This window comes from Adiantum capillus-veneris, chromosome 4 (assembly GCF_014529385.1).
Source record: "Adiantum capillus-veneris isolate H3 chromosome 4, ASM1452938v2, whole genome shotgun sequence".
In the NCBI taxonomy this organism is placed as follows: Eukaryota; Viridiplantae; Streptophyta; class Polypodiopsida; order Polypodiales; family Pteridaceae; genus Adiantum; species Adiantum capillus-veneris.
Window position 1 is genome coordinate 164,465,805 of NC_140934.1, and position 14,279 is coordinate 164,480,083.

Below are 14,279 nucleotides of genomic sequence, written 5' to 3' on the forward strand. Positions count from 1 at the left end.
CATGCACCTTGAGTGGACTACAACAAGAAAACCAATGTTCCATCATGCTACCCTCTCATATTTGCTGCCTTTTTAATTCCATATCTATCAGCAAATAATCCCTTGAGTACTTTATTAATATCTCCAATGTTAATAAATACCACAATAACGCATGTATCCCAAAGGCACTTTTTGCCCACTGGGTTTTTCCCCTTGGCCATCCAGGTATTATACCCTAATTTAGGACCTCATCATTCTAATTCCCTTGTACATACTTTTCATAAATAAACAACAGCCTCATCATTATGCTATTACAACAAACAAATGCAACTTCATCTTTCACAACAGACATATTTGGACCAATCCAGATGCTACAGCAAATTGAACCTCATCAACAAATGAGGACAATCAGCCCATCAACAACCAATCAAAAACCTTCCACAGCCTCCACGGACACTTTTCAATAGTGCCTGAGGATGGGCACTAAAATCAGAAGGGGGGAATATTAACTGAGCCAACGTCAAATAACAGAAGCTGCTAAATACGAAGGCATACAAATGTACATCAAAGATCAACATGAAGAAGTAGTAAAGATTGGAGTTACACATTTTTCTCATTTTCCCAAAATGGTCATGTTTTGTAAATTCCCGATTTATTTCAAGCCATTGTAATATTTTTAATGTGTTAGGGGCTCAATGGGAGTTCCAACCTGTAAAGAACAGGTTAGTTAGTGTTCCTAGGTTGTAGATCAGTAAGTCGTGAAGCTCTAAAGGCCTTGGGTACCCGAACATTGCATATTTTTACTCTAAGTATATAAGGTAGTGTGTAAAAGAAATTAGGGTTCTCAAGCTCATTTGTTGAGAGCACTCTTTGGTGAGAGCTCTTGAGGTGTGTGGATATGGAGTCCTTGAGCTTCTCCTTTCTCATGTGACTTGGTTAACACTAATCAATTCTTAATTCTCTTTCACTATGCCTCTCTCATGCTTCTTATGATTTCCTATGATGCTTTGATTAGCTAGATCTTAACTGATTAGTGGTTAGTACCTCTCTAATCTTGTGTGATTTCCCTCTCTTGCTTGTGTGTGCATGTAGGTTTGATTGGAGTCTGTGCTCGATAGATCTATGTGTGTGTGCTTGTGATTAGTGTGTTGCATGATAGGATTAGTGTTGTGTACATCTTGCAATCATTAGTGTGTGTGATTGGGTTGAATGGAGGTGAAGGGAAGTGGATGTGGAAATTGCCAATCATTGTGGCTTAGCTCCTCCATAGGTTGAGAAGCTGACCTCATAGCGTCACCATTCGTGTTGTCATGATTAGCTCACTAATTGTGTGAGTGTTTCCATGCCCTAGCCGGGTAGCTCATCCCTCCGGATTGATAATTTTGTTGGTCATTGGAGCTATGCAACAATAGGAACCCTCAACAGATAGTGAGATGTATCTTAATTGAATTTGACTTTACAATTGTAGTAAAAAAAGGCACCACACACCAAAGAGTAGATCACCTATCAAAACTCACCAAATGGAGAATCTCCCAAAGGAGTAGATGATGATTTATTGTTCACTATAGAAATGATTACAAGGTGGTTGGAAGATCTTGTATCCTTAATGACCATAGCACAAGTAGACTCCCAAATACCAATCCCTATTACACCACGATTGATAGAACAATCCACCCTATATCAATTTTTGGTTGGAAGACTATATCACAAAGACAACGATGAAATCCTGCTTTTGTACATTAATCCTAAGGAGCAAGAAACCTACTTGAGTCAATCTCATACCACAATAGTAGGTTTGCATTTTGCAAGAGATCAAACCTTATGACGGTTAACTTGGTTGGGAGTTTGTTGGCCTACCATGAAGAGATACACTCATCATTATGTGAGTGATTCCTCTCAATGTAAAGAAAATTCCCCAGTACCACATGCCACATTATTTGCAATTTTAGTGACACCGCAATGGACTAGATACCTAGTGAAATATTTGACTAAAAGAATATTCCCAAAAGATATGAGTAAATGGAGACGAGGAGAAATAGAGGATAAAACAGCCAACTATACAATGATTGGGAATCATCTCTATCGATGAGGGAAAGGCCAACAGCTAAGACTGTGTGCCAATGAAGAGGAGGACCTTCCTATCTTGGAAGAAGCACACACAGGTCTAGCAAGGGTCACTTCTCTCATAAACCCATAGCCAAACCTATATTGATGGCAGGCATCTGGTGGCCAACTATGTTTGTTGATGCAAAAGAGTTTATTCGACGATGAAATGCATGCCAACAAGAAAAAACACTGACAAGAATTGATAGTATGCCACTCTGACCTCTGATGGGAGCGTGTGCATTTGCTATGTACCATCGGCGTACAAAACTAAGGTGCAATATTGTAAAGAATGAGGATGCAAGAGAGCTACACAAGACAAGCACAAAGCACACAGAGATGGAAAGCTTCTTCTTCTTCTTCACAGAAAAGAGAGTACAAAATGACTAAGTGCTAAAGCTGAAAAGTAGCACATATGTACATGCGGTCACTAAGTGTGAACTCGCTAGAAGCGTACTAGGCTGGCACTATAAGTGTAGTCCAGCTGTAGAATCACTGGCAGAGATCCTCCGTGTCGGTCACCTAACGCACCAGTGAGTAAATGCCGTAAGCGGCCAAGACCCGTAGTGGATGCCAGCTCAAGGTGTAGAGCTCGACATCTCAACACTCCCCCTCGAGCTCTGCATGTCGCAGAGTCCAAGCATAGTCCGGAAACGTCGAAGCTTCTCAGCTCCGAGGGCCTTGGTAAAGATATCCGCTATCTGCTCCTCTGTGCTGACGTAGACCAAGTCGATGTCGCCCGCCAACACTCGCTCTCGAACGTAGTGGTAATGGACCTCTATGTGTTTGGTCCTGGCATGGAACACTGGGTTCCTAGCCAACTGCATGCTGCTGAGGTTGTCACAATGGATGAAAATCTGCTGGTCCACCTGCACTCCCAAGTCCTCAAGTAATGTGCGTAGCCAAGCTACCTCGCACGCCGCAACTGCTGCACCTCTGTACTCGGCCTCTGTGCTCGATAAAGCAACCGTAGGCTGCTTTTTGCTGCTCCAAGTAACAGCAGCACTCCCAAAAGAGAACATGAAGCCACTCGTAGATCTCCTATCAACCATGCTACCTGCCCAATCTGCATCTGTATACCCATACAATGCTAATGGTGCATCTGCTGCATAGAACAATGCGTAGTCAAGAGTACCTTGCACATACCTAAGTGTGCGTCGTACTCCATCCAAATGTGGCTTCCTCGGAAGTTGCATGAACTGACTCTCCAAGCCTACTGTGTAGCTCAAGTCTGGCCTCGTGATAGTCAAGTAGATTAGACTACCCACAATCTTCCTGTACATGTTGACATCCTCAACAACATCACCCTTCTCTGCACTCAGCTTTGCATTCACATCCAAGGGAATAGAAATTGGCTTACAATCAGCCATACCATACTTTGACAACATGTCCAAAGCATACTGTCTCTGTGATAGCCATACACCCTCTGGAGTCCTGATCACTTCAATGCCAAGAAAGTAGCGCAACTCGCCTAAATCTTTCATTTCAAACTCCTGTTTGAGAAGACCCTTCACATGGTCAATCTCCATAGCATTGTCACCAACAATAATAAGGTCATCTACATATATGGTAATGACCACAATCCCCACATCACTCTCACGTACATAGAGTGAATGATCAGCATGAGCTCTCCTAAAACCAATACTGACAAGATACTTGGCAATCCTGTCATACCATGCTCTAGAGCCCTGCTTCAAACCATACAAAGCTTTGAGAAGTCTGCATACATAATCTGGGTAACCTGGATCAACATAACCAGGTGGCTGATCCATATACACTTCCTCTTGTAACTCACCATTCAAGAAGGCATTCTTTACATCCATTTGATGCATAATCCATCCTCTAGATGCAAACAGCTATGACAGCTCTCACTGTCGTCATCTTTGCCACTGGAGCAAAGGTCTCCTCATAGTCTATGCCATACGTCTGTGCATAACCCTTTGCAACCAGCCTTGCCTTGTGACGCTCAATGTTACCATCAGCCTTATGCTTGGTTTTATACACCCATTTACAGCCAATAGCTTTCTTGCCACTTGGCAATGGCACCAACTCCCATGTGTCCTTTGCTTCCAATGCAGCCATCTCTTCATTCATTGCATCATCCCAATGCACATTTCCAACTGCATCCTCAAAACATGTGGGCTCCACATCCTGTATCACTTTAGCCATGTAGGCTTGGTGATGCGCTAGATACCCATCATAAGTCAATTTTTGAACTGGATTTCTGACTCTATTAGATCTGTGCGGTCCTGGGTCACTCCTTTGCCCTCTAGCATCTTCTTGTACTTTCCTTACACCAGGTGTCCTGACAGCCGGAATTCCAAATTCCTCATCAAGACTTTGTTCAGAACCATCTGAATCCATGTCTACATGTGAAAAACCTGATGATGCATCAACCATAAAGGGAGGTTCATCAACCTTTTCCTTTCCTTTTCGTGATACATTCCTTGTACCTGTTGGTGGAGTAACCTGCGTACGTAGTCTACCATTCCATGGTTTCTCAACAGAGCCACGAGAAGAGGACTCTTGTGGTCCACTCAAAACCTGTGACTGTGGCCTCACATTTTGTACAACCACATCATCTTTTACATCAGCCCCAATAGTGCCATGTGCATTACTGTACCAGCTGCTCATCTCATCAAAGACTACATCTCTGCTCACTCGTAATTCTCGTGTAGTAGGATTGTAGCACCTGTACCCCTTTTGTTCAAGGGAATATCTCACAAGAATACATTTCTCTGCTTTAGGATCCAATTTCCTACGCAACTCATCTGGTACATGCACGTAAGCTATGCAGCCAAACACTTTCAAGTATGCCAAATCAGGCTTTGTACCTGTAAACTTTTCCTCAGGTGTTACATCATGCACCGCAGCTGTAGGTGTCCTGTTCATAATGTACACAGCTTTATTTACAGCTTCAGCCCAGAAATGATGAGGCATGTTCTTCTCATTCATCAATGCACGTGCAACCTCTGCAATGTGCCTGTTTTTCCTTTCTGCGACCCCATTCTGCTGTGGAGTATATCTGCATGTAAACTGCCTGTGTATACCATGCATTCGCAGAAAATCTGAAAAATCATTGGAGAAGTACTCTCCCCCTCCATCTGACCTCAATGTCTTGATTTGCATATCTGTCTCCTTCTCAATCATGACTTTGAAGTCTTGAAAGTGACCAAACACTTCACTTTTGTTACGCATGAAGTAGACCCATACTTTCCTTGTATGGTCATCAATGAAAGAGACATAATACCTGCAACCATGTATACTTGCAGTATCGGTTGGACCCCAAACATCTGTGTGCACCACCTCAAGTGGCTTTTTACATACATTGCGCTCATGTGGAAATGAGCCCTTTGACTGTTTTCCAAACTGGCATGCTGCACACACTTTATGCATACCATCCACCTTGAATTTGGGCAAACCTTTTACAATCTGTTTTGATTGCATGCTGCGCAATCTCTGCTCATTGACATGGCCAATGCGTTTGTGCCAAATGTCAACATCAGCCACAACACCTGTGCCCTGTGCAAATAATGCAGCTTTTACCTATGGCATGTCTACATTCAGCGTAAACATTCTGCCCACACATTTGCCCTCTGTGATCAGCTTACAACCATTCTGGAAATCTTCTACATAACAGCCATTTGGATTGAAGCGAACTTGCAAACCCTGCTCAACCATTTGTCCAACAGAAACAAGATTCTTTGTAATGTTTGGGACATGAAGTACATCTGCTAAGTACTTTGATTTCCCACTCTTCGTATTTAGAGGTATGTCCCCTACATGAACAATGGGGTGAGCTGTGTCATCTCCTATCTGCACATAGCCTGACACATCTGGTTTACGCATATCTCTAAACCACTCTCCACGAGACGTCATGTGATTAGAGGCACCTGAATCCACATACCAAACATCATCTTGGGTGGAATTCTCTGCAGTCATTGTATTCATTACATGTTGCATAACAAACATGCGCTCGTTTTTGCTGTCATCTGCATCTCTGCTAGTAGATGCATAGTTGCCCTGTTCTCTCTTTTTACTTGCTTTTCCCTTTGGACAGTCACGTGACATGTGACCTCTTTCACCACAAGTCCAACATTCTCTACTATCTGGAGTATGTTGCTGCCTGCTTGATCCTGCACCACGACCTCTTTGACTCCGCCTGCCTTGAGACTGGTTTCCCCTGCCACCTGTATTGTTTTGATTTGATTGACCTTCCAGAAATTGGCCCCTGCAACCCCTTGGGCCTCGACCACGACCTCTACCTCTACCTCTGTTGGAGTTAGAATAGAAGGCTTGTTCAGAATTATTTATGCCATGAGAAGAAGATGTGTCAAGGTTCTTCTCCTCAAGAATAAGCATAGAAATCAAATCTTGGAACACGGGGATGTCGTCTCTTGTATTCATGGAAGACCTAAAATGTACATACTCATCTCCTAGACCATCCAAGCATGCACGGACAATGTCATCGTCTTCTACTGAGACTTTAATAGATCCAAGAGCCTCAATGATACTCTTGATCTTCAAGGCATAATCATTGATTGAGAGGTTGTTCCTCTTAAACTGATTTAGCTCCGACTTTAGTTGAAGCTTCCTGGCCTTGGTGTTCACCTCGAACACTCTGCCTAAGTTTCTCCATGCAATGGCGAGGGTTTCAGCATCCTGTAGATAGCCCATCATGCCATCTGTGATGCTCATAGACAGCCAATACATCACTTTGCTCTGGCCTTGTTGCCAGTCCCTCAAAGCTTTCCTTTGTTCTTCTGTAGCATTTGCCTCGGGAATCTCTGGTTCCTTTTGATTGTCTCCTTCTACATAGTCCCAATAACCTTTTCCTTTTAGGAAATTTGTTATTCTGAACTTCCATGCAGGGTAGTTATTTTTCTCAAGCTTCTCAGTAACAATCTGACTGAAACCGTCAGACATCTTGAAGCACTAAGACAAAATAGCTGCAATCTGCAAAAACCTGCAAATTTTCTGAACCTACTATCGTGGTACCTGTAACGCTTTCTACACTCAACGAGTGTCCACAATCAAGCGTCCATACAACCACTGTACTTGTACAGTAAATCTCTGTATACTGCACTTTGGAGACCTGTTCAGAAACTTGTGCGAAACTTGTTCAGAAACTGCATCTGGTCGTGGATTGCGAACGAAGGGATTGTGATGCTCTTGCTCTCTTAGCCTCTCTTGCCTGCACCAAGCTCTGATACCATGTAAAGAATGAGGATGTAAGAGAGCTACACAAGACAAGCACAAAGCACACAAAGATGGAAAGCTTCTTCTTCTTCTTCACAGAAAAGAGAGTACAAAATGACTAAGTGCTAAAGCTGAAAAGTAGCACATATGTACATGCGGTCACTAAGTGTGAACTCGCTAGAAGCGTACTAGGCTGGCACTATAAGTGTAGTCCAGCTGTAGAATCACTGGCAGAGATCCTCCGTGTCGGTCACCTAACGCACCAGTGAGTAAATGCCGTAAGCGGCCAAGACCCGTAGTGGATGCCAGCTCAAGGTGTAGAGCTCGACATCTCAACAAATATATTATTGTGGCCATAGATTACTTAATGGGCTAAGCCACAAGCCATGAGGAATAATGATGCTATAACTACTGCTACGTTCCTGTACAAATGCATAAATACTATATGGACTTCTTATTGAGCTTGTCAGTGATCACATATCAAATTTCCTCAATGAGGTGATAGAACACCTACTAGATGAGTTCATGGTAATCCATAGAAAATTTGCACCCTATCATCCTCAAGAAAATGGTCAAGCAAAACATACAAAAAAAATCATGAGCTCTGTACTAACTAAGATTGTTAGATCAGAAAGGACGGACTGGGAAATGCATCGTAATTCTGCATTGTGGTCTTATCGAGTTTCATTCAGAACTACTTTGAATAGGACTCTTTTTAATTTGGTCTATGGCCTGGATGCAATATTGCCAATGGAGTTCCTACTACCCACTCTTCGAGTTGCACAAGAGTTGGAGTGGAAAGGACACGAGTTATCGGAACGAATCAAAGACTTAGAACGCCTAGATGAACGGAGATTAGCAGCCATTGTCCACATTTATGCACAAAAACAAAAACAAAAACAGCTCTTTCACTCACATTTGATGACTAAGGTTTTCAAACCAGGGGATTTGGTTCTTGTGTACTCTGTGGGACGGTTGTCTGGCCTCACTAATGTAGAAGGGGGAAATGGAGAGAGATGGCGATTAGCGGTTAGAGAGAGAGCGTGAGAGAGAGATGACACGAGACAAGACTAGACTTCAACTTCCTCATTCCATTCAGATGATTGATTGATTCATTCATTTACAAAAAAACTCTACATTTATAACTTGCTCATGCCTCTTAGGTGTTAGGACCTGAGGGCTCAGTCGTAGTTTATTTTTTACTTTTGCTTGTAGTCAAGGTTGAAACCTTTGAACTCTAAGGGTGTTGTTTACACCTATGATAGTTTGAGGCGTTTTGATTATGTTGTTGGAGCTACATGGCAGTTAAGAGTAGTTAGTCGCTGGTTGTTTCCAAAGAGGGTGTGTGTAGAGATGTCGAACGGTATTCAACAGGGGTTGTAGTGTGTTTTCCGATGATGAATACTATGTAAAATACGGTTTTAGTCTCTTTTGTGTCGATGGCAATCTACAGTTTTCAATTGTGAAGTAAACCTATGTGATAATGCAGTTTATTGTGTATTTTATCTTAAATTACTATTAGGGAAGTAAGCCCCTAACACTTTGGTGATCATGTTGTGCGTGTCCTAATGCACATGCAAGCAAAATTACAGTAATCTCAAAGCAAACGATGAGTCGGTTATGATGCCAAGTTTTTTTCTCGTGCTCTAACCACCACCTTCTCTCCGAAGTGGTTCTTGCAAATGGTCTGAATTCAGCCTGAAGCATATGGCACTCAAGAATTCAAGAGGTTCTTGACATGTTAGTCGACTCGACCACCTGCAGGAATTCTTGAATTGTGTAACCCCATAGGAAGTGTCTGAGGAGTATGCAACAAAGTTCTTGGAGGATTTCTTCCCAAATTTGCAAGGGGAAATCAAAATTACAATTGCTGACAAGTTACAGGTGTTTGCAGGTTCTTGATAGTTTTTGTGCAGTTTCTATGCAGGCAGTTTATGTGTAGTCTGCAGCTTTCGGCAATGTGCAGTCTGCAGTTTTAGGCAATGTGCAGTCTACAATTTGCAGTTTGCAGTTTAACTGTTTACATGTTGCAGTTTCAAGAATTCCAGTTCGCAAAATGCAGTTTCAGAATTCCAGTTTGCAGAATGCAGTTTTAGTGTTTCAGTTTACAGAATGCAGTTTCACGTATTTCAGTTTGCAATGCAGTTTAAGCAATTTCAGGGTCTAAAGAGATACAAATGCTCTCTATTCTTTTGATGTTTGATTAATGGAAAAGAAGAAGAAGAAAAAGTGTGCTATTTGTCAAAAAGATGGGCACTATGCAAAGCAATGTCCTTATATGTGTAAGCCTTGTCAGAAAGAAGGTGTTTGTGTCAAGTATTGCATGCCGAAGTGGTGCAGGGAGTTGTATCAAATTATGCAAAGTTTTTAGGATGCATCATGTCATGAGGACATGTGTGATGCTCACGAGGATCTAGATTGGTTTTCTGATTTTCTTCATGATGCACATGAGTGGCATACTAGTCAAATTGGTAAGAAGAGGAAGTCATGCTCAACCGTAAGGCGGATATCCAGGTTGTAAGAAGCGGTTGAAGGTCTTTCAAAAAAGTATGAAGATGAGTTTGATGATTACCTTAGTGATGATGATTCTCAATGGTGTTTTCAACAACCTGTTACTATTTCCAACCTAAAACAAACTCAAGTTGTCAATTTTTAGTTACCAACAATTTTTCAGGCACCTGCAGTTGTAAAACCTGAAGTTCAAAGCCCGAACCTAATTTTTCAGCACCTGAAGTTTTTCAGCCTGATTTTGATGTTTTTTGAATATGGGATCAAAGCTGTAGATACTCAAATTTCTGAAGAGAATAAATGATTCAAGAAGGAGAGTTTGTCCAATGCAAGGGAGATGAAGTCCAAAAGATGATGAAGGAAGAAGTCCAAAAGATGATGAAGGAGGAAGCCAGGAGCAACTAATGAGCCAAAGGAGCCAAGAGGATTTCCAGTTATCCCCAAACCTCACATCAAAGAGACTCACCTCTTTGCAGGAAGAGAATGCGAGTTGCCCAAAAGAAGAATTAATACTTGAGAAGAAGGGAATACAAGTGGGAGTGAGCCAGAGAAGCCACCAATATCCCATACAAACCCATATACCAACATTTGACGTCAATCTTGAAGAGGTTGAAATTCAGGGAGACATCAGATTTCAGTGTAATGGAGTGGAAGAGTTGAAGATAGATAAAGACATAATGTGTGCTATTGATGAGGATGATGTGATGAATCAGTTTTTGATGAATCTTGATGAGGAGTATTCGACAGGTGATAGTCCGGAAGGTGTTTGTGTTGATGGAGAAGAGTTTTTGGAGTTTTGAAGACTGAAGCCAATTTCTAGGAGTGGATATGAGTTATTCAGGTTGTGAAGATAGGGATCTTGACTTTTAGATCCCTGAATTACCAGTTTTGATATTGAAGGTCCCTAATTTGCAAAGTTTCAGAATTCACGTCCCTGATCCGCAGATTACTGATTTGCAAAGAAGTTATGTAACTGTTCATGGTGAATGATCTGGTCAGTAAGCCATATCAGATCTTTGAAGAAGAAGAAGAAACCAAAGAGGAGAATTTGTTACTAGAGAGGCAGTATGATGAGTTGAAACAGCAGTTTGAGTAGTTGCAAAAGCAAGAGGGTCAGCACAAACATGATGAACCTGAACAACACAGTGCTTAGGGTGATCCTGCAATAATGGAGCAAATTGATACTGAAGCTCACGTAGAGTTAGCTGAAGCTGCAGTCACAATTCCAGTTGCAGTTGCAGCTGAAGAAGCAGATGTTGCAGGTGAACCACAATAGTTTAAAGATCCATTATTGTCTATTGTTGATGAGATACTTAATGCAGAGGATGTTGAGGTTGCAATGAAAGCAACTGAAGACGAGGTGACTGTAGGAATTACTGTTATTGAAGTTTAGTCTACAATTCAAGATGCAGTTGCTATTTCAGTTCTAGATAAACAAGTTGATGATAGTGAAGATTAGGAGAACTTTGACAAGCTTTTGCTGAAAAGTGCTGAGGATGTTTGAAGAACCAGCTATTGATCTGACATTGCTTGAAGCTGCTTCAGGACATGGAGGAACAGTCAGGAAATACCGTTGGTACTGAGGATTCAGATCTTCAGGATTAGTTATCAGAAGAACTTAATTTTGGTTTTTAAGCTCGTTTTGTCAAGGGATGTAGTGGGTTCTTACAAACATTGCCCACCGGATGTGCCAGGTGTTAGGACCTGAGGGCTCAATCATAGTTTATTTTTTACTTTTTCTTGTAGTCAAAGTTGAAACCTTTGAACATTAAGGGTGTTTTTTACACCTATGATGGTTTGAGGCGTTTTGATTATGTTCTTGGTGTTGCATGGTAGTTAAGAGTAGTTAGTCATTGGTTGTTTCCAGAGAGGGTGTCTGTACAGATGTCGAACGGTATTCAGTAGGGGCTGTAGTGTGTTTTCCGATGATGAATACTATGCAGTAATACAGTTTTAGTCTCTTTTGTGTCGATGGCGATCTAAAATTTTCAATTGTGAAGTAAACCTATGTGATAATGCAGTTTACTGTGTATTTTATCTTAAATTACTGTTAGGGTAGTAAGCCCCTACCAACTATCCTATCTTATTGCAGATTTAGCGAGAATCACGATTAAATTGTCAATCCATGGGACCAAGCTGACTCGACTAGTGCATAGAGGCTACAAGAGGTTGTCAATATCTAGAAAAACAACAAACAACTCGCATCTAACTCAAGCTACACTCGAGTGACTGAAATCACCAAAAGACAATCGCTCATCAGAAAACAAATCACATCCGTTACAACATCAAATGACATCCAAACATAATGGAACTTCTAGGACATGTTTATAAGACCTAAGCACACATGCTTATGGTCTCAAATTCCACTTTAGGTCAAGTGCCAAAATCGTGATTATTAACAGCAGTGGATTTTTGACCTAGTCGTTTTCAACCGAGAATGCATCTAAATGCTTAGCAATGATGCCCCAATACTCGCCTATGGTTAGTTTTTGATTTTAAAGCTTAAATTCCTACTTATGATGAAATTAGGCCGTGGGTTGGGGATGCCAAAAGCTACAAAATATTGTGATGTGTTTATGTCAATGCGTAGAGCTCTTACCTGCGGTTGCAATGGAGCAAACACGACTACAATGTGACAACCAAAGAGGGAGTAGGAAGCGCGAGAAGGAGAGAAGTGAGCGCCGTTAGCTCACACTGTGTATTTCATTATCCAAAACTTAATAATAACTTACAAAAATTGGTTTTTATACCTTAGCCAAGGTTTTTGGTGGTCAAAACTAATAATTTGGGAGCTCTAACTAAAAATAGATAATGATAGGTTGATACAATCTGGAAGCTTGTAGCCCGAGATCATCAATTACAAGGTTTACCCAAAAAATAGGAGTTACAATATTCTTGATTTATAAAAATTAATAAGTGTATTTGCATGAGAGCTCCGAAAAATGGTATCCGAGTCAGCTTGCTGCTAACATTCCCCCCTCCTCGCCTGTGTCGTCCCTTGACACAGCTTTATGGGCTGAAGTAGTCTTCGGGTTGAAGGGTGGCAAGGCAGTCTTTAAGCGCATTTAAGGCCTTTTCGTATTTGATCTTTATCTCTTTATCTGACACCTACAAAAACTGCATTATGACTTTGTTTTTAAGCTCTATAGTTGAGTAGCCTACGAATCTCGAAGTGAGGTTGCTGATCACTGGCCCAAATATCTTCGTTTTCCAAGTGAAGAACCGTGTGTAGAACGCTTCCTCAAACTCCAGCATATTGTGAGAAGGTAAAAACATGCACCAGGCGTAGAAGCCATAGAGGACTTCTTTGGAAGGTTGGCCACTGAGATCGTAGCATAAACCTTTATTACCCTCAAAAAATGACATCCACGGGGTGCCTGTTTGCTCTGGCTCATGGAAAACTTTGATGCAGGTGAGAAGCATTTGGTAAATTTTATATAGCATTGCACATGATAGATCCGGAAGACTTTTGAAGAATGACATGGCGCCCGTTAGGGTTTTCACCATGTACTCTTGTGTCGGTGGTCCCTTTTCTGGAGCAGGAAACCTTGGGTAGTTCAACCAGGTTGGCCACTTCTTTGTTATTGCCTCATGTGCTTGCGAGGTCCTTACTCGTGGTACAGGATAGAAAGTAGGATCCTTTTGTAGGGCCGTAGGTGCTCTTGTGAACAGAATCAAATACCTTGGATTCTTGTTCAACCAGCTCAACCTCCACTTTGGGTGGTCTTGATCTGCGCCTTCTACTTGCATGTCTGTGTAAAGCCTTTCTTTAACTTGGAGCAAGTCCACCTTTATCAAAGGATATGGCAGGGATTGCTGATGCCATTGTGCATTGATTTGATTGGAAGTGAGTTGTGTAACGTTGACAGAGTGAAGGACTCTCAACTCCCAATCCATCGCTGCTTTCCATTGCGCATCTACATCTTGTGTAATATTTTCTTTCAGTGCATCTTCCCCAGCTTTTGACAGCTGGACCATTGGCACTGTATTTGTTTCTCTTATTTGTACCTAAAATTTGTTCTCGTCACCTAGCCCTTCTGTTGGCTGTGTCTCTATCTCAGGCAAACATACTGAGGGGATACCTATCTGTGGCTGATCTGAAGTTCCTGCTTCTTCTTGAGTTTCTGGCTGGCCATCTCGTAACAGCTAGTTGACTCTTTTAAGCTCAGTTATTTCTTTCAGCATCTCATCTTCTTGTTGCATCCGCATTAAATCCAGGCCTCTGCGCTGAGACTGCTCCAGTTTAAGCTCTAGCTCAAAGTCCTTGTTCTTTTTCTCTAATGCTTTGTAGACCTTGTCTATTTCTTTATCGAGGCCACTACGGAATTTTCTCGTATTTGCCGCAAGAAAGTTGACTGATCATTTATTCTCTATTTTGAGTATTGCAGGGAGGCATTTGCTACATCTAATTGTACCTGAATCTTTTGAACTGACAAGGTTGTAGTTAGAAGTTTGTTTGTAACTTCTATCATCTGTTCATATTTTGCTTT